Genomic DNA, 20,168 nt, shown 5'->3' on the forward strand with positions numbered 1-20,168 from the left:
GAAAAACTATTTGGGAATACTTCAATCATTTTTTGAAGTAAAAACAGAATAGCATACTAAGAAGGCAATTTGTCCAAAATCAGAAGGGCAGGTCACACGGTCTTAGATTGTCAATGTGTTTTCAGTAAGTTTGTGCCTTTTTTATTAGAATTGGGGTGGGGAAGTTTATTGTTCTATTTTTTGAATGGACTCCAGGTTTTGGGCAGTCTCATCTGAATGTCCACTGTTCCGTACTGCAGCTGATTTCATGCACATGAGGTACGTGACAGCTATTAATAAAGAATTCAACATTATCTAAGCATTAAGATAATGCAGGCATCATGATATGGTATTGTCTGTGTCCTTTAAAATTCAGAAAAACTCTGAAAATCAATCAGTGCGCCCTTGGGATATAATTTCACTTCTCTTGGCAAAGAACATGGGTTTGAGAAAGGCATTTTAGCATGTAAGCATTTTTTTTTTCTATATAATAATATCCATATTTAATAAGAGTAGGCACAAACTAAATATTTTCAGTTATATGCAGTTTGCCAAACTTGTTAGGATGCAAATCACTGAGCAGGTAATTTTCACACTTACCTTTTAAAGTCAAGTAATGAAATGTATCCCTGCTCCAAAGCATCATAATCTTCTTTTGTTTCAACAAGAAGAAAATGTTAGTGCATTCTTTTCCTCTCCGCTATGTAGGATAGAGTTGCTTTGCTTGAATATTGGTGCACACCAGTACCTGCATGGTGCATAAACACGTGCCATGTTTAATTGCATGGACACTTATTTTTGCTGAAATTTCTGTGATATCAAAACAAAGTAAGGCAGATTACATTTAATGAAGTCCATGAATACTGAATAGTATCAGGGCTTTGTCTTCTGTATCTCAGGATTTTACATCTGTTCGAGTATTCCTAACTCTAAGCAAATCTGAGAAGCTTTGTCTTCAGTTAACGTGGGGGCATATGGTAAGGGATTCTCTTACACAGTCCTATGTGTGTGCATCTAAAGTAGCTTAAAAATTAAATATCTTGGGTAAGTGACAGATGCTTCAAGCAATACTGATTTTTCTTCTATGTTTTGCAGCATGCACGGTCAGTGCAAATTTAGGTGTTTTCTTTCTTTGTGTTTCTTACCTGTCTCTACACCATTGTTAAGCAGTTGTGGCAGGTCCTCATTGAATTTAATGGATAATAAATTGCTTTGTGCAGCTCTGTAGGGCATAACAAGCATGTACAAAAAAAACCCACAAAATCATACGTTTTCTGAGTGGCAATTGTTGCAGTGATTCTTTCTTTGAAAATTATTTGCACTGTTGGTTTGTCAAATATTTACGGAGGACACCATACAGCATGCTCAGAGAGCTACGGCACTGCTAGCATTCTGCAGTTTGTCGGCCATGCAGTGTCCCAGGTCCCACAGCTCTCCCAAGGTAAAGGTGGAATTTATTGTGGCCAAAGTTTTCAGTCACCACAAACCAAGTAGGACTGAGTTGCTGCTCTTTGCCCAGCCGGTATATTTTGTTCAGGAGCTCTGACTCCAAAAGCAGATTAATAGGAGCCAACACTCATCTGTTTTCCTTGAGCTACGTGGAAATTGTGCCTGACTCACTGCTTATTGCTGGTGCTGCAAACCGGTGGTGGTTGTATCGTACAATTTTGCTCTGTGGCATTTAGCCTTCTGCAAAGTGTTAGGCTGTTCAGATAGGGAGATATTTGAAATGCGCTGACTTTTACAGCTACTAGGGTACAGTAGGAGAAAACCAGAAGCAGGGGAAAAGCTACTACCTTCTCTTGATAGAAAAGTGACCAGTACAAAAGTGCACTGACTAGTACCAGAGTGATGGACATACCAAGGTGTATGGAACTGCTGAGTCACGGCCTGAACCTCTGATTGATCACCTGAGGCGAGCAATGAGTCAGCCCTGGGAGCACAGGTGAAGGCAATTCAACAATTCACCTGTGCTGCCGGAAGGCGTGGAGCCTGGCTGCACCTCTCCTAGACCCATTTAAAGGCTGACTACCAGTGGGAAAGGATGTCTTCTGGAGATTGCCTCTGCTGGTGTTTTGTGGGTGAGCCCAGGATATGGGTAAGCTTTCTATCTATTCTCTTTTTGTTATCATATTCTGCTTTGCCTAACTCTCTTGTTTATTTCATAATTATAACATCTCAATATTCATTGATTATACACAATGAAAAGGAGAACACTGTAGTCAGCATGTATTTTTTGTGAAGTCAAAGACATACCAACCATAATTATCTTTTTGTGTCACTCTTCAAGCTAGAAGAAGTGTTTCATGCAGCAAATGTCCCAGTGCTGGACACCATGTGATATAATCACCATCAGGACTTTGGCTGTGGTGTGCTGTGTGAACCTAATGGCTAAACACTCAGTTATCTCCAGAGCAGTAACTGAGAAAGAGAGCTTGAGGGTCTAATCTGCGGGTTTGCATGTAAAGTGGTACTTGAATGACTGCACCCCTGTTTGGATCTAGTTAATAGTGCGTTAGGAACTTTGAAAATGTAAACGTTATGTTACGTGAGTCTTGAGAGCATTTGATATAAATGTTTGCTCTAACTAGAATAGTTCTGTATATTAGGGAAGCAGATAAATGATGAATGCAGAAAGACTTCTTTTTTCCTTATGTTAACTGTTCTTCTGTTCCCTTATTTATAGTAAATGAAGAAAAACTTAGCATAATCTTATTTTCATAAGTTGTTATACTCGTGTGATTTTTATATTCCTTTTGCTGTGTTTTAATCAGACGTGCTCCATGCATGCAATAAAAAGACAGATTAAGTATTGGCACTAGGACTTCCAACTGAGCTCTGGAAATACTGCTGTCCAGCTGGCTCCAACTCATTCATTCCTACAAATAAAAATGCTACACATCTAAAATCTAACTGACTATGCATCTAATGCATGTTAGTCAAAGCAGGCTTTCCTTCTCTCTTCTTATGTATCTGTAATTCACAACTTGCCTGTACTAGACAAACTGTTTTTCCTTTGTGGTAGAAAAAGAGTAGCTAACTAGATAGAAAAGCCATGAAATGGAAAAGACTTCCTAGAATAGTCCAGGGCCTGCATACTTGGTAATTTTGAGAAGTCTAAATCTGAACAGAAAATAAAAAGAATGCATTAATACCTGAAAGATTAAACAAGTAAGGATTGAAGCAATAGACACTTGTACATACTCATTTGTAGGGTACTTCTGATAATTGTTGAAATGATGTTTTTTATTAATTCATACTTGTGGCTGGAGGTTTTTGAATTGGCAATCTAATCTCAGAAATGCAGCAGCTTCATTTATGAAATGAATGTGAATGAACAGCAGGCTTTGCATATAGCTGGAAGCTTTATTACTTCTAAAAGATAAATTTTCTTATGCATCTGAACGCAGGAAAAAAAAGTGGTTTAGTTATGCTGTAAAATGAAATTCATGAAGGAAAACTGAAGTCTTGGATAATTCAAAATTCTTTTTGGTTTAATTAGAATCAGAACATGTCAACGTACAAGACTTCTTATAAATTGTATGTAACTTTTAATATCAGTTTAACTTAGGCTTGTTTTGAATTCAAATCAAAATGTTTTACTCTTGAAACATTAAAGCATCCTGGTTGATGTTTCTACTGAGTTTCCAAAATTAAACTTCTTTGAAATAGCTTAAATATAAAAGTTGATGAAAATGTTTTTTATATGAAAATCAAAACAAGCAAATATCTAAATCTGTGATAAACCCTGGAGATATGGCTTAGTCTCATATAGTTGATCTGAATGCTAAGATCATATCTAAAAATTATAGGGAACAGAAACATAATGGGGGAGGGGAAATCGCAACTCAGTAAAATTGTTCTGCAGCAAAGGTAGAAGTTTGGCAGTTAAAAAGTATTCTATAACGTGTACAGGTTCAAGGTTTTTGTCATTAAGGTAACGATGAATTTTTGCTTCCTTGCATGTGAGTCCATGTACAAAGCTAGCAAAACTCAATTTGGTAATGACAGCAGAGTGATTTCCAGGAATGGGAGGCAATGCTTTCTCTTACCTCTGTACCTTGCCTGCTCTCCTCCTGGTACTTAATATAACCTCATGGTGGGATGGGAAACATGTAGCAGGCTTCAAGAGATTAAATGAATGTGCTGTGCATGACCTTATGATAACATTACATGTTTTCTACATTACAGGTATCACAGAATCATAAACTAATTGAGGACAGAGTGAGCTTCTGGAAATCACTCCTGAAGCAGCATCAGTTAGAGAAAGCTGCCCAGGACTGTATCATTGGATTTGGAATATCCCCAAGAATAAACTCCACAGCCTCTCTGAACTACCTGTTTCATCTCTCATCCTCTCACTGGGTGCCACTGAGAAGAGCCTGACTGCATCATTTTTTTGCTTCTTCTCGTCGGGTATTTATGGGTAGTAATAAGATGCAGGAGTTGTTTTGTACTAGTTGTTTTTATGCCTCGTGTTCAGGTGGGTTACTTCACATTCCCTTGTGATTTAGGAGTAGTTTCACTTAATGCTCTGTATACAAAAAGGCAGTATGGCAGGGAATGAACAGCATGTCTATCTAATAGCAGCAAGGCAGCTCAATTGGCATGTTGGGAAGGCTGGTTACATTGTATGTGCCAAGGAGGAGAATGGATGATCCTTCAAAGTTCTAACCAGCATCATTAAATGATTTGAGAGGACTTTATTCCCTGAAGCTCCAGGAAATGAATACAATGGAAACAGAGCCACCAGGAGTACGCTTTTCTGCAAGGGTAGTCAGAGAATAATTTTCTTAGGAAATGTGTCTTCCTTGAGTTTTCCACAGTTATTTAATGTATAAATACACCTCTTGCTAGTGCCAAAGTGGAAGCAGACTGGTTCCATATTGCTGAGCTTCACTGCTCCTACCAATGGGTTCCCACAGTTTGAAAAGCTGCCTTGGGAGCAGGTGCTGATGCACACATCTTGCTGTGGTGCAAAGCAGAAAGCAGCGTGCCAGAGGATATGTGGCTTCTCATACTATTCTGAGAGCAGTAAAAGAAAAAAATGTGCGGATTTTTGTGAGCACATCTGTTTTATTTCTGTGTGGTTTTTTTTTTTTTCCCTGAACTAATCAGTGTTTGTCTGAAAAACCCTGTAGTTCAGTGACATTTCTATGGCTGACCAAGTCGCTCCTTAGGTTTACCTCTAAAGAATGCATAAACATGGGATGATGAAGTAACTCTGCACACCTCACAGACAGTGCTTTCTTGACAGCATTTGAAAAGTTAGACTGATTTGAAATGTGGCAGATGGATGGAATTGTTTCAGTGGGTCATGGGGTCTGTCAATCCCTAAACTGCACCAGCCATGGTTTGGTAACTGATTCACCATTAGCTCTGGTCCCAGTGGCAGACATTGGAGATCTCACATTTTTATACCAGTGTATAACTGACATGATGCCACTACTTTACTATGTGGTTGTTACAGGCACTACTTCTTCCCACTCAGTCTTCCAGCTGTGCAGAAGGGTTGATTGGCTTGTTATGAACTTTAATTCATTCTTTGTGCATAGGACTTTGAGAGTCTTTTGAAATAACTGAAAAAAATGCTAAGTGTTAGCAATGCTTTTGGGAATTGCTTTATCACACTGTTACTCTGCCAGTTTGGTTGTTAGCTGTGGTATGTACCTAAATCTTTGGAGAGCAAAATGTAATGTCCCTGTTAAATGGGAATGGAGAATGATGTGAAATCTGTATGCTTCCCTTGCTCAGGATATGTCTGGAAATTATTTAGTTAGTTGATGAACAGCAATATCAACTTGCCTTTATGCTGGTGTGACTTGAAGCACCCATTTGCAGTACTCCTTCCTTTCTTTTTTTTTTTTTCTTTCCTCCCTCCCCCCTGGTAATCAACACTGTCTTAAATGTAGCTTCTACTGACTTGAAACATCAGCCCATTTATCTGCTTGTTTCTGACCTTGAGGTAAAGGGGAGCTGCTTCAGCTGTGGAGTGTGGATGCGGCTGGGCAGTGTGTTTGCTGGCTTGCCAGGATGCTTGCCACAAACGAGCTGTGGCTGTATAGGTTTTTTTTTTTTTTTTTAAGCTAGCACAGATCTGTGCTGACATGGAGAGCGAACATCCTTCATTGCTTTGTTTCTGGAATTATTCCTCTATCTCCCTGGGTAGGGCACCAGCATTTGTGTGGCCATATAAACTAAATCATCTAATGCCTTTTCCCCTTCCTCCCCTCTACCACCTTCTCTGCTTTCTTCTGTCTCCTTTTCTCTTTCCCCTTCTTTTGTCTTGCCTTTCCTTGTCCTTCTGCCAGGCCAGTTACCAGATCTGGCCAGTTACTAGATCTGCCAGATCTAGCTCACTGTGTGCCTTTGTGGGCAGTAATGCTGAAACAAGAGACATAGTGAGAATAAGTGCTTAGTGATGTGTAGATGGGCAGGACCATTCCATTCAGGGCTGGCACAAATTTCAGTTACTTTGTGTTCAGGCAGAATAGTTACAGGACTAATGCTGCCCATCCCTGATCTCTGAAAGAGAAGCAGAAAGCAGTACAAAGTGCTTGTACTGAAGGACAGGAATCATGAGCTTCTATTAGAAACCTGAACGTTGAGTAGCATCTAGAAGAATGAGCTTGATCCTAAAGTTAGGATCTTTAGTGCCATTATTCAAAACCAATCTTCTCATCCCCTTTCAATGATTTAAGATTGCTTACTAAATTTTCAGGACAGCATGGATTAGGTGTGTGTATGACAGCAAAGGCATAATCAAGGATTGAGCAGAAATAAGGGGACTACCACAACAATCATTAAGGAAAACTGAGTAATTACAGATCTTGACATTAAGATGCTGAAACATTTCATACCCTTATACTGGAGTACCCAGGGGCATAGTGAAACTGAGGGAGTAATTAAGAGTGAAGCATGTAGAGAATGTTTACGTACTGGAATGATATGTATATATTGCTCAAAAGACTAGAGCTATTTCCAGAGTGGGAGAAACATACAGGAGAAGCTAGACTTAATTAAGAAGAGTAATGATTGGGCTGGCTGTATTTCTTGATGAGCTCTATGGTGCCTAAGCAGCCTTTGAAGGAAAGCATTGTTCCTTATATATGAGACTTAAAAAGCTTCAGTGCTCTGGAGGGATCAATTGGAAATGTACAACGGAGAACAATCTTGCAGTGGCAGAGATATGAAATGCACCAGCAAATGACAGCTGTCTCACTCTGGAATTGCAACCTGCTTACAAATTTTGGGAGAGTGTGTCAATTGATCCCTATCAGAGTAGTCACTTCTGTAGCTGTCAGCTTGTTCATCTAATCAAGGCAAAGGCATGCAGAAATTAATGTTTTAATTTTTCTCTGCTAACAGCAAATGAGCGTTTTTTGGTTTTTTTTTTTTTGGCCTCAGCTGCTATTACTACACAACCTGTAGCGACAGGAAAAACTTGAGGTACTAATCCTCAAAAAATTAAGTACATTTTAACAAAAGAAATATAGCTAACTTATTTCACTTCCTCCTGTTCTCCAATCATAGCATTTATCCTCTGTAACTTGAAACAAATACTTGAAATACTACATAATGCTTAAACAACTAATTGACCTGACACTCTGGAATTCCCGTGTGCTTTGCTGAGCTATGCTTTTGAATAATTTACCAAAAGAATGGTAATAAACTATCAAATATTAATCAAGCTTTCTAAGGAACATACGTTGGAGGGCTTCATCTAAGTTGCAAGTGTGTTAATTTCTCAGATAATCAGTGTAACTTTGTCATCATGAACAACCGTATCTTGTGAGTTTGCCATCTTTCATCTCAGAGCAGCTTTTTGGTGATGCTGTGTTACAGCAGGCCAGTGCTGATGTTCCTGCTCCAGGTATCAACTGGGCTGGAATCTGATGTCTCTGAATAGATAATATTGGCTGTAATTGTACTGGTGTAAGAACATAACAACAGCCAAGCCAGTTCAGATAGATAGTCCACATGAGTCAATATCCTCTCTTCAAGAGTGGTCACAAATAAGTGAGGGCAAAAGACAGTGCCAGAGAGCCTGGGCGCAGGCCAGCAACAGAATTGGCTTACAGTGATACCTTTCAAAAATTTTACCTCTTTTTGCAGAAGTATGTTTGGTAGGGAAACTGCACATCTTTTCATGTGTTACCCATTATGGGAAAAACTTGCTTTAGTTGTGATCTCGAATGATACTAATCATTTTAAACCTGCACAAATGGTAGTTTACTGGAACACTTTCCAGTCATCCTTAAATATGGAGTGGCCTCTATTTTGCAGAGCAGATTGTTATCAACTTATCTGTTTGAAGAAGAGGCTGGATGCTAAGAGCATTGGTGAATATTGATCATGGAGGGGGGGAAAAAAAAAATAAAACAAGCTACTTTTGCCCCCAAAGTATTGAGTTAGGTACTCTTCACTAATTTATTTTTCTGTGTGACTTCCTAAAAAAGAGCTGCTGTGAGAGGAATGGATATGTGTTACACTTGAGTTAAAAGTTAATGCTGTCAAAGGAATTCTGATCATCCCTTTGTCTTTGCCTTATCTTGAAATTTTGAGAAGGGCACCTATTTTTTCTCTTTCTCAGCAAGATGACTGCTCTTATGGGAATCAGGTATCACAACCTCAAAAATCACTGAAACAAGAATAATCAGTGGACATCTCCTAGAACTTTTAAAACTGAATTATACTGAAGAGTGTTGAAAATATTTTGAAATTGAAAATGTTGCTTTTATTTAGGTGGTTTATTCTCCATGTCCTTTATGTGTGCTCACTTTCAGCCTTCTTCTGAGACAGTCAGATGTACTCCCTGTGTGCTCTTCCATGCCCATTCTTTCTGACTCTTCAGGAACAGAGCTGCAGGAGCAATTCTATTCTGATCCTGAAAAAGTTGATAGTAATACATATTTTCTCTCTTTTCATACCTGTATGAAAGCTCAGCTTCTCTATCAGTAAGTATGTGTATGGGCCAACGGGAAAGTTGGGGAGATAGGAAAGCTGAAGTCCCAGTAGTTGGATATTTTGTGGATAACGCTCCGCCCAAGTTTATCTATGAACTAAAACCATTGTGATCTCATAGCTTCCAGTTGTTCTGAAGAGTTGAGCAGCTTCGTGTGGCTAACGATAGATAGGGCAGTAATGAAGAGAAGTGCTCATATGAAAATGTTCTTCTTCAATAGTAATCACTCCTGTTGAATGCAAGCCTTAGTGTTCCACTAGCTGTACTACACAATCAATAGCAATGGAGGTGAAAAATGTTAATTATTATCTGTGGCTGGCAAGGAGTTTGTGCTGGATTCCATTAATGCAAAACTGGCCTGTGGGACTGATGTAGTTCTAAGATATAGACTGGAACCATTGTGTTAATATATAGGAATAATTCATCATGGATTGAAATGGGAAGACTTGAAAAGGGCAGAAATCTTTGAATATGTAGAAATTTGCCGTGAGGGAGGTTGGTTAAGTGGACTGTACAGCCATGAAATTAGGATAAGAAGTAATTGTGAATGAAGATCCAGCTTAGAGGGAGACTGGTGATGATGCATCTAAAGGATCAGTTCCGGGACCAATTCAATTTGTGGTTTCCCTTATGATATTAACATTATAACACTAGTATGCTGATGAAACTTTCTTGTGGACTAAGGAAAGGAGATACCACTGAATGACAGATTGGGTTATGGTACAGAAAGAACCAAGAGACCTTAATGGTGCGAGTCTGTGAAACAGGTTGACTTTTAAAGTTTCAAAGTATTAAGATCATGTAAAGAATTAATAACCAGAAATCTTGGGTCACGCTCAGAGTTCATGAATTGGAAATGACAAGAAAAGACACGGAGGTATCAGTGTAACAGCTATTTAAAAAAAAAAAAAAAAAAAAAAAAGGGCAATGTTAGTAGTTATTTCTTCTTTAACTTCATTCATATAAGGTAATAATGCTGTAGTACAAGAGACAACTGTGTAAAATTCTGAAAAAACATGTTCAGGAGACAAGAATTAAAACAGAGTATGTGATGGGATTGAAGTTTGTAATACAAAGGGGATTAACAGAGTTTGGTTTAGCCATGGTAAACCAAATGCATACTTTCCAGAAATGGAGTCTGAGGAAAGAAAAACTGAGAGAATAAGAGGTCTTTCAGCTAGAGGACAGTGTTGACTATAAAGCAAATGATATAAACTGGCCAAGAAAAACTTGCCAAGAATTTCCTTCTGTTTTCCAGACTTCTGGCCATGAGGACTGTGACATTCTAGGATAGCCTTTGAAATGGACTTGTAGGATAAGAAACATAAATGATTTTAGGATGGTCTGCGATCGGTTTATGAGAAGGCTGTATTATATGGTTCTTACAATAACAGGAATCATTAACAGCCTTTTTATCTCTCACCTGCCATTCAAAGGTTGAATGAGCACCAGTAGAGCTGAAGAGACCTGATTTCCAAGCTTTTTTTTTTCCTTTTTTTTTTTTTTTTTTTTGCCAAAGAAACAAAGCCATCTGGGGGAATACATTTCTTGTGTTAGGAGTGATTCAACTGGAAGGTTTGAGCATCACCAGAGCCAATTTACTTTCCAGCAGAATAAACTCCTCACTGTTGTGACACATTCTCTGCTAATGGGAAATTGTGTAAGTAGGCTGCTACTCCCCACTGGAGTTCTTGTTCTGTCAACCTGGTTTGCTCTTCGGATGCACAGAAGGAGGAAAACTGTTCCATAATAAGGCTGAGTAGCTAACTTTCTTGACAGAGGAGGAGAAATAGTAATGCTGGGTCTGATCCACCACCTTGTTCTCTGGCTCATGTTTTATTAGGACTAAACACCAGTAAATTCACAAACTACAGGGTGTCAGGAGAAGGAGTCAATAACTTTGTGTTCTTGACTTTACATACTACTCATAAGCAAAGGCTCGTGAATGAAGCTGCTCAGAAGCAGGTAGTGTATTCATTTGGGATGAACAATAACTTCTCTAAAGAAACTGATTTTCACATATTTTTTTCTTCTCTTAATCATTCTTAACTTACAAATGCCTGGTTACAATAGTTCTAGCTCTCAGATGGAGATTGGCTGTCATTTTTTGTGTTTTCAAATTAAACCTCAGTTATTTTTCAAAGTTCCTGGAAAAGAAAAGTGGAGAAAACATTCCTTGAAAAGCACTGTCATCCAGCACACAGTGAAATGTTGAATGCTGTAGACATTTGCCCTTGCGCCTGCTCAGACTGCTGCCCAGCCTGTCTTCCTGCCTCCTTATCCTTGCAGCAAAAGCTCTCAAGTATAGATCCTTTGGTGCGTGGCTATTACGTGGGAGAGCAAGTGGAGTGGTTAAGGGAGGTGCTTGAAGGGACCTAAATTTATTCTTTTGTTGGTCTAACTAGAATGCTGGAGTGGTAGATGAGTGTCAGATGATAGACGAAAGCATACAGGTGGAAAAATGAAAGAGTTTGTTTGGAATGCTTTTGTGTGTTCCTGGTTTGGATAGTACCAGTTACAAGCACCCCTAAGACTTGTTTAGTCAGGTCCTTCTGATCTGGGAATGCATCTGATCATGCGTAGCCAGAATAGACAGTGATGTCGTGCACACAACTAATGGGAACGCTGTACACGAGACAGCCAGCGTACCTTTTGGTGGTGAGCTGAAGAAAAGGAAGTACTTCTGCTCACACAGCAAAGATACCATGTGGATAGAGATGACTGGCATGTTTTGAAATGTGGTTTCAAAGCATCTGGAGCACTGCGTCCAGTTCTGGGCTCCCCAGTACAAAAAAGGCAGGGACCTCTTGGAAAGAGTCCAGCAGAGGGCCACGAAGATGGTGAAGGGCCTGGAGCATCTCTCCTATGAAGAAAGGCTGAGTGAACTGGGTCTGTTCAGCCTTGAGAAATGAAGACTGAGAGGGGACCTGATCCAGGTCTATAAATATCTAAGGTGTGGGGGGCAGAATGGCGAGGCCGGACTGTTTTCAGTGGTGAGTGGAGACAGGACAAGGGGAAACGGCCAGAAACTGCAGCATAGGAAGTTCTGCACAAATGTGCGCAAGAACTTCTTTATAGTGAGGTGGCGGAGCACTGGAACAGGCTGCCCAGGGAGGTGGTGGAGTCTCCTTCTCTGGAGATGTTCAAGACCTGCCTGGATGCCTACCTGTGCGACCTGCTGTAGGGAACCTGCTTTGGCAGGGGGGTTGGACTCGATGATCTCTGAAGGTCCCTTCCAACCCCTACAATTCTGTGATTCTATGATCTACTTGTTAGACCTGTTGCTGCTCCCACTGTCCTTGTGGTAAAATCTCCACCGACTTCCATGCTGTAGGAGCAAGCAATTACAGCTTCTTTCTGATGTCAGTGAATCAGTAAATTTGCACACAAGCCAGTATAAACAGATGATGTTAAAGTTTAATACAATATGTCATTTGATAGCAGCTCAAAGGGTTGTGAGGTGCTAAGCATCACCGAAGGGTCTTTTAGTTGTTCTTTTATTCACTTCAAATCATGATGCAGTGCAGCAGCCTAGTTGTGGAAAATCATCTGGGAAATACCAATAAATATGTTACAGACACAACAGACCATGCTGGTTCCAGTCAGGGTCTGTTGCTCTCTGAATGCCTTCCAAAGCTCCTTAATCCCAGTACCTTTAACAACAGCTCTGGCTCTTGAATCAGCTTTGTACCCACATTCAGTCCTTGCATATCAGCTCCCCCAGAAATGTGTTTTAATGAAAGCCTCCTCTCAAAGAAAAAAAATAAATCGGTCATTTTTCTTTCAAAGATAATTGCTTACATGCAGCCTGTGAAATGTCGCATTACCATACAAAGACCCTTTAAGAAAACACTGTGCTCTGTTGGAAGCGCATTCTGTGAAGGAATTTGATTCTCTTCCGTGTTTAATAACCTAGTTCTGGGAGTCTGAAAATGCTTTGGCAGTGTCCAAGTTTCGAGTCCTGTCCTGAAGTGGAAAGAAAACAACACCCTTGTCAGGAATACTCTGTCCTCACTTTGCTGCTGAGAAGCCTGAGATATGGAAAAGTTTAAATAATCAAAGTGCTGTGGTGGTGCTGCATAGATGGATTTGTGACACTGTCTGCAAATTCTGTGGTTTTATTGAGAAGACATTCTGCTGGTTTCTTTCATGCCTCTGTCTTTCTAGAAGAAATTTGCATGGAAATAAAATGTTCTGTTCAAGTTCATTCATTCCTGCCACTGGCCACTATCCACCGCCAGGACTTTCCTGCCAGTAGTTGTGTTGCGAAGGATTATGCAGCAGGAGCAGACGAACTGCTGAACAGATCCTGGTTTTGTACAAATGGCAACAGAAAGGAGGAAGGACAAGGAATAAAAGGGGGGAATAGCACAGAAAGAGATGCTGCTGCTCCAGAACTCAAATGTCTCAAATTAACTCTCCAGAACTGTGAATTAACATTAATTCGGACTCCTTTGCAATAAAAGGGGATCTTCTCATCCATTTTAAAGTTGGATGATTCAAACCTCAGAAAAAAGACTGAGGAAAATAATCCCTTCTTTGGGAGACATGCAGGCAGGATGTTAATTAACAGGGCTTATAATTTTTATGATTCTTTCACAGTGTCCTTCAAACCCCTGTAGGATTTATCTGTGAAATGACAGTAGTCCTATTGCTTGGGAATCTTACAGAATACTTTTACTTTGTATGCAGTAGCTAAGAGGAAATATCCAGATGTGAATACTTCATGAAAAAGGTCTGAGTACTGCACTATTCGTTTTGATTCTACCTTTGAGTTTTCAATGTGGTCAATATTTTCCAAGTCAGAAGCTAACATTAAACAACCTACATTCATGTTTTGAAAAGTCTACCCCATGGAAGTCTTGCTACTTTAATGAGGTAGACACTCATAGATTTAAAGATTAATGATTTAAACACTAGTTATATAGATTTTGTTATCATTGGCACAAATCATTTTTTCCTCCATGGTCCACTCAAAGTAACGATTACATGATTTGTGTAACCTCCCAATTAGGTGCTGAAGAAATAACCTACTGCCCTGGCTCTGACAGCTCAAAGGAGTTGAAGAGATTGTGCTAGACCTGGAACTGGAAGTGAAATAGATCTGTGCCCTGCCTAGCAAATCCTACTATAGTTTAAAAACACACACAAACAAACAAAATAAGAAGAAAAACAACAAAAATTCCCCTTAAATGCTACCACAACAAAATAGCTGTGAGGCTCCGAGTTCCCAGAGAGGCCTCTCCAAAAACATAAAAGGAAAACTTTAGCATACAATCGTACTTGTGCCAGCACTTGTGGGGCAAGTGGTGTGGGGTGACCCAGGGAAGAAAAGACAAATGTCTCAAATTCTATGTCTGTGTCTGTGTATGAGGGAAGGCAGGAAGCGAAGTCTTGTTGCCTGTTGCCTGCCTTGTACTCCAACCAGGATTAATCTATATCACTCTCAGACTGGTGACAGGTTCAGAGCTACATTCTATCTGGGTTAGTATTGCCTCACCTTACCTTTGGTCGAGCACAGAGTGGAGCACAGCATGAGTGCATTTTCTTCAGCTCCTTCAGCTGGGTTTTGTTCACATTCTGACCTCCACTCTGTGAAATCAATGCTGCTAGCTGTATTCTGTATATCTAACTTTAAATTTGGACGTATCTCTAAGCTGTACAGTAGTCAGTATATGGTTGTGTACTCAGAGTGACAAGAACACCTGTCTCTTGCCGCTTGTTGTGCTCAAATCTCTCTGTGAGAACAGACTGCTACAAATAGAGAACAGCCAGAGCTCTGTTGCCATTCCTTGGGATCACCAAACCCTGCTGTGCCCATGGTCTGTCTGAAGTTCCATGTTATTTGCTGCTTTACTTCCTCTTCACTGCTTCCTGCATCTTTGTTGTACCCAGTGAGCTAAGCAGCTGGTGCACTAGGTCAGTACTGCAAGATGCCCTGCAGAGTATGAGGCACAATAAGATGCTATGCTTAAGTTAAGCCCTTCTTACAGTAAGAATCTTGTTCTCTGATCCCTGCTTGTTTGATCCCAGCAGTGCGAAGGTTGTCTTGGTAAGAAATCTTTTCACTTGGAAATACAATATTTCAAAAGTGAATTACACCAGAAAATGAAGGGCCATATTATCATTTTTGATTAAGACCCCTTTGAAAAAAAGCAGTGAGATGAGAATGATCCCCACACCAGTCTCACAGCCAGCTGTGGTTCTTACACTGTGGTTGCTTGGGTGAGCACAATAGAAGTAATAATTTGAGAAATATGTTGAAGATGGTAGTGGAGGGACCTAGGACATGATGCAATCTAGTAGTTGCAGGTTAGAAAAACAGCTTGAAAGGAGACCTTAGACAGAGTGCCCTGAAGCTTTTCAAGCTGACCCCTGCTCACTCCAGGGTTAAAAGCTAGAAAGGAGATTATCTGCCTTTAATACCCCTGCCTGGGTGTAGGCTCATGTACTCATTCAGAGCCTTTAAAGGCTTCTGTTTCAGAACCAGATCCTATTCTGTGCAGAGCAGTATCTGCAAAGATAGCAATTTGGCTAAAATGACAAAGTCTTTAATTGCCTGTATTTCACAGCATCACAGAACGGTTTGAGTTGGAAGGAACCTTAAAGGTCACCTATTTCCAGCACCTCTGCAGTGGGCAGAGACACCTCATGTTTCTCAAAACCCCATCCAACCTGGCTTTGGATGCTTCCAGGAATGGGGTTTATCCAGTTTGTCGAGGCAACCTGTTCCAGTGCCTCAACACCATCATAACAAAGAATTTCTTCCTAATATCTAATTCCTCTTTCTAGTTTAAAGTCGTTACTGCTTGTCCAATCACTTGCTTATAAATGCATCATCAACTAGAGCTGTGTTGTTTATAAATGTTATTTTCCTATTACAGGGTTGTAAGAATTCAGTGGGTGGAGGTGACTGTTTAGAAAATGATTCTGATATGTAATAGCTCATTGTTTTCTATGCTTTAAAAATGTTGATTCGAGTGAGAACTGGCATGTGCTACAAGTGAAACAGAACCACAAATCTCTACTTCAGAGATTTTTCCAATAGCAAACAATGCATTCTTTTGTGTTCAGCATTTCTACAGTAAGATAATTCCTACTTGTTTTCCTCTCTTCAAATCTAGACAGAGCTGAGAGGAAGGTGTTTTACTAAGTTACACAAAAAGGTAGCATCCCTCAAAGATGATTGTAAAGATAGAGATAGACTAAATTTTCTGTCATGAAGGATTGCACTTATTCTGAAAACGTTGTGTTAGTTACAGACAGGATTCAGTAATAAATGGGAATTGCTTTGTGGAGAGAACAGTAGCTTCAAAAACTGGGTATCTGTTGAACTGCTATCAAGGAGGTGTAACAAAATGCTGGTTTTTGTTATGGTAGATACTGGGGATTTGCCTTGACAGATGCACAGTTTAAAATAAAGAGGTGGGAACAAGGAAATCTTGCTTCTACCTTACAGGTGGATATCTTCCAAACTTATGCGAAGGTGTATGCAGTACTTAGTACTTACACACAGTAGTTCTGTGTGATAGTGCCAGCTGTCTGAAGGCTCCAAAAAGATGAAAATGTGGGAAGCTGTTGTCTGAGAACTTTCCTTTTCTGTCCCTTTCCACATACTGGCGGACAGCTTATGCACTAAAAGTTTACTTTGTAAGAATTAGTGCTTTAAAAAACAATAACAAAGCAGTCTGCAAAATCCACTGTGTTTATGACATAGTTTGCAAAGAAGATGGGCTCCCAGTGTGTGGTACCACACTCATGTTGAAGCGGGATCCTGTGTGAGTGACGGAGCAGCAGTGTTCTGTCCTTCTGCTCCGTGCGAGCCGTGCTGGGCCTCCAGCCGCCTTTGGACACGACCGAATAAAAAGGTGCTATTGTGAAAGCAATACTTAATATTTAATAGTCTCCTAACTGCACTGGCAGCCCAGACTTTATCATCGCTTATCCATCATCTGTTCCCATAGTGACCATTTATCGCAGTATGGCAAGTCTTTTGGCTGAAGCTCAACCCTGCACTTACGAAACCAACCTAGATCATTGCTTTGTGCAGTCTTTTATTATTCTTATCATTATCATTATTATTATCATTATTTCAGTAATTTGCCAAATGTAGATTGCTGGATTCACACAAAGAAAATGGAAGTAAGAGATACACAGCAGAGTACGGCTGGTGCTGCTCAGTGTGTCTCTGTTGTATCTCCAGAAGCCTGGTGCAGTATACCACGGTATCTAACTAAGTGTTGGTCAGACTGAGAATAACTGCCAGTGGAAATTTCCAAAAGATGAATCATCAGCCAAAGTCTGTTGCAGCTGGTTACTGGTTTTTTTCTTTTTTTTTCTTTTTCTTTTTTCTTTTTCTTTTTAATATCCAATTTCAGGTGATTCAGGTAGATCCTTTTGCTCTGGTACATTGTAGTGTTTGTTGCAGATCTTATGCAGAACTTTTCCATTATGGGAAAGATGTGTATGTATGCAGCAAACACTTCACCAAACAGATAAAATCACTGAGATGCATCATGCTTTAAAATCACTGGCCTGACTGGTCCTAACTAAGCCTTCCAAAATGAAGATACCATTGCATTTGCCTTCTGGAGAAAGCAGCTGTGTGCACCACACGCTAAGCACAGAAGCAGTTTTTCAGTAAGCTTGCTGGAAGTTGGTTTCCAGATTACTGTGTGGGATCTAAACATACCCTGTGCCAATAGCTTGATGTGACGTAGAATTCCTCTCTGTCCTGTCCTGTTCCTCAGCTGTTCTCAAAGGTTAGCAAGTGAGGGTGAGGTCTAAATAGGGTTTTTATTAGTGTTAAAAATAAGAAAATAAAACAATGAACTTAATAGGATGTCTGAAAGGAAAAGCTGATGGAGAAAGTGAAATTTTTTCAGTGAAATAAGTTTTTCCAAGAGTTTCTTTCTGCTGACAGCTTTCATTGAGAGGAAGAAAGAGCAAACAGATGAACATTTTTCGGGCAGTAAAATGGATTTAGGAAGTTCTTTTCAATCTTGATTTGTCTATAGTCTTGATAGGACCTGCATTATGGAAAAGAGCAAGAGGGGAGGTGGCTGTGCCTCACTGAAGTGTGGGCTGAGGGAGGGCCTGGCCTCTTGGAAAGAACATGGGCAAGAAGCCTGTTCTAGTTTAGGGAGAAGTTTATGTGTGAAGTTTAATGTGCTGAGACAAAGCAAAATACTGTGCTTCAACTTCATGTTTTGAACCTGAGGTTTCACTTTGGGGGCACTGAAATGTTTGATATTTTCATCTTTAAAGAAAAAAAAGTAGGATGATCCTTCAAGATCCCTTCCAGTCCCTGGCATTCTGTGATTTTTTTTTTTCAATGGTAGTTCTGAAAGTTAGTGTTTTCTGTGGGAGAAAAAAAAAAAAAAAAAAAAGTAGCCAGTTTGCTTGTCAGAACTTATCTGAAAAGGAAAGAATTTTCTGTTCCTTTAATTCAGTTCAAGATTGTTATATTAGCTTGTGTAGGAGATGAGATGAATGTCCTTTGTTTAAGAAATGCTTCTGCAGCTTGGACAAAACAGTATTGGGAAACCTCTAGAACCCACAGACAGTTTATGAAGTTCAGCAAATCTGTGAGCTGTGATGTGTCCCAACCCCCCCCAATAAAGACAAAAAAAAACAAAAACAAAAACAAAAAACAAACAAAAAAAAAACAGAATAGTGAAATGGAAAGGAGGCTTGAAACCAGGTTCTGTCTCTTGCAGACTGGTGCAGCGCCAGCATTGTGGCCCAAACCCATTGGGTTTTCCTCATTTTTCCCCAGAGCAAAGCTACTTTCTGTGAACTATTATTTCTGTTTGGGAATGTTTTGCTCTGGCAATGAAACCTTCCAGTGTTTGTGTGTCCTGCTGTTTGTCAGTGCAAGTGCTTTATCACCCGTTTGTCACCAGCTGGGCCTGGGCCCAGCGCTGCGTGGCTGCTGCTATCACCTTTCAGCCCGCTGCTGGCGAGCTCAGACCCTGTGTTACATCAGCATCGTGGGTATGCTGAAGTATTAAACGCTCCTTTTTATTCCTTCAAAGGAAGAACTAACCTTTTGATCTACTTTGCAGTATTCTGAACTGTGGTCTGTTTGTTTTCTGTTAACGAAATTCAATCTTTGTGTAATAGCAGAGACTTCAGAAGTCCTGCAATTCTTCAGTAGTGGCTGGGAATGGAAACTTGATCTCACAAGTATGGTCTGCAGCCTCATTGCCAAGGTCATTTCACCTCTCCTGAGCAGAAAGATACTGCAGGGAGAGAACATAAACTGCTTCCTTTTTTTTTTTAATATTCAAACATTTATTGGTTCGAAGGGATCTTTTTTCTCTCATCTTTAGTATTATGTCTGTAGCAGTCTGGTGAGAGGGCTGTTGTCAAACAACTCCCTTGAAGCAGCCCTATGAAGGCTTGCTATTCTTTGCTCTGCCCTGCATAATAGTTGGAAAGTCTGTGCTCATTTAATTCTATTAGGGATTATTCTAGATCTTTCTAAGCTGTGTATGAATTTGATTTAACTCTTACGTATCAACAAAGGCCTTGATTCTCTGACCAGGCAGTCTTCTGAAGAATTACTACTGTAAGGAAATACACAGCAGAAATACTAGACAGTAGTAGTTATTCTATGCAAAAACTTCTTTCTCTTTGTAAGTGAGGCAAAAGTTAGAACATATGTGCTTTTTTTAAGCAGCTTTTTTTTTTTCCTCTGTACACTGTTATACTGTACGTGGCCCATTCCTGCTAAAAGTCTAGATCCTGCATGAAGGATGAAGTTGTTCCTCTCACCCTTTCATAAAGTCATGGAATGGCTTAGGTTGAAAGGGACCTTAAAGATCACCCAGTTCCAACTCCCCACCACGGTCAGGGCTGCCACTCACCAGATGAGGACGCCCAGGGCCCCATCTGACGTGACTTGAGTGCCTTCAGGGATGGAGCATCCAAAGCTTCTCTGAGCAGCCTCTGCCAGTGCCTCAAACCTTTAATTCATGAGGATTCACGCTTTCGTTGTTGATATTAAACTCTAATGCAACACTGTATTCAAGGTGACTGCATTTCTTCTCTGTTTTGATGGAAGGCGTTGCCCTACTGAAGTACACAGTGACTTACTCTAATGTAGAAACTTGATAGGACAAAGGGGCTGATGGGGACATCAACTGATAAAAGATACCGCAACATGTCTGCAAGAGGAAATGTGAAAAAAAGTTACACAGATTAAAGACCTCATAGATGG

This window comes from Tetrao urogallus (assembly GCF_951394365.1).
Source record: "Tetrao urogallus genome assembly, chromosome: 6".
NCBI classification, from domain to species: Eukaryota; Metazoa; Chordata; class Aves; order Galliformes; family Phasianidae; genus Tetrao; species Tetrao urogallus.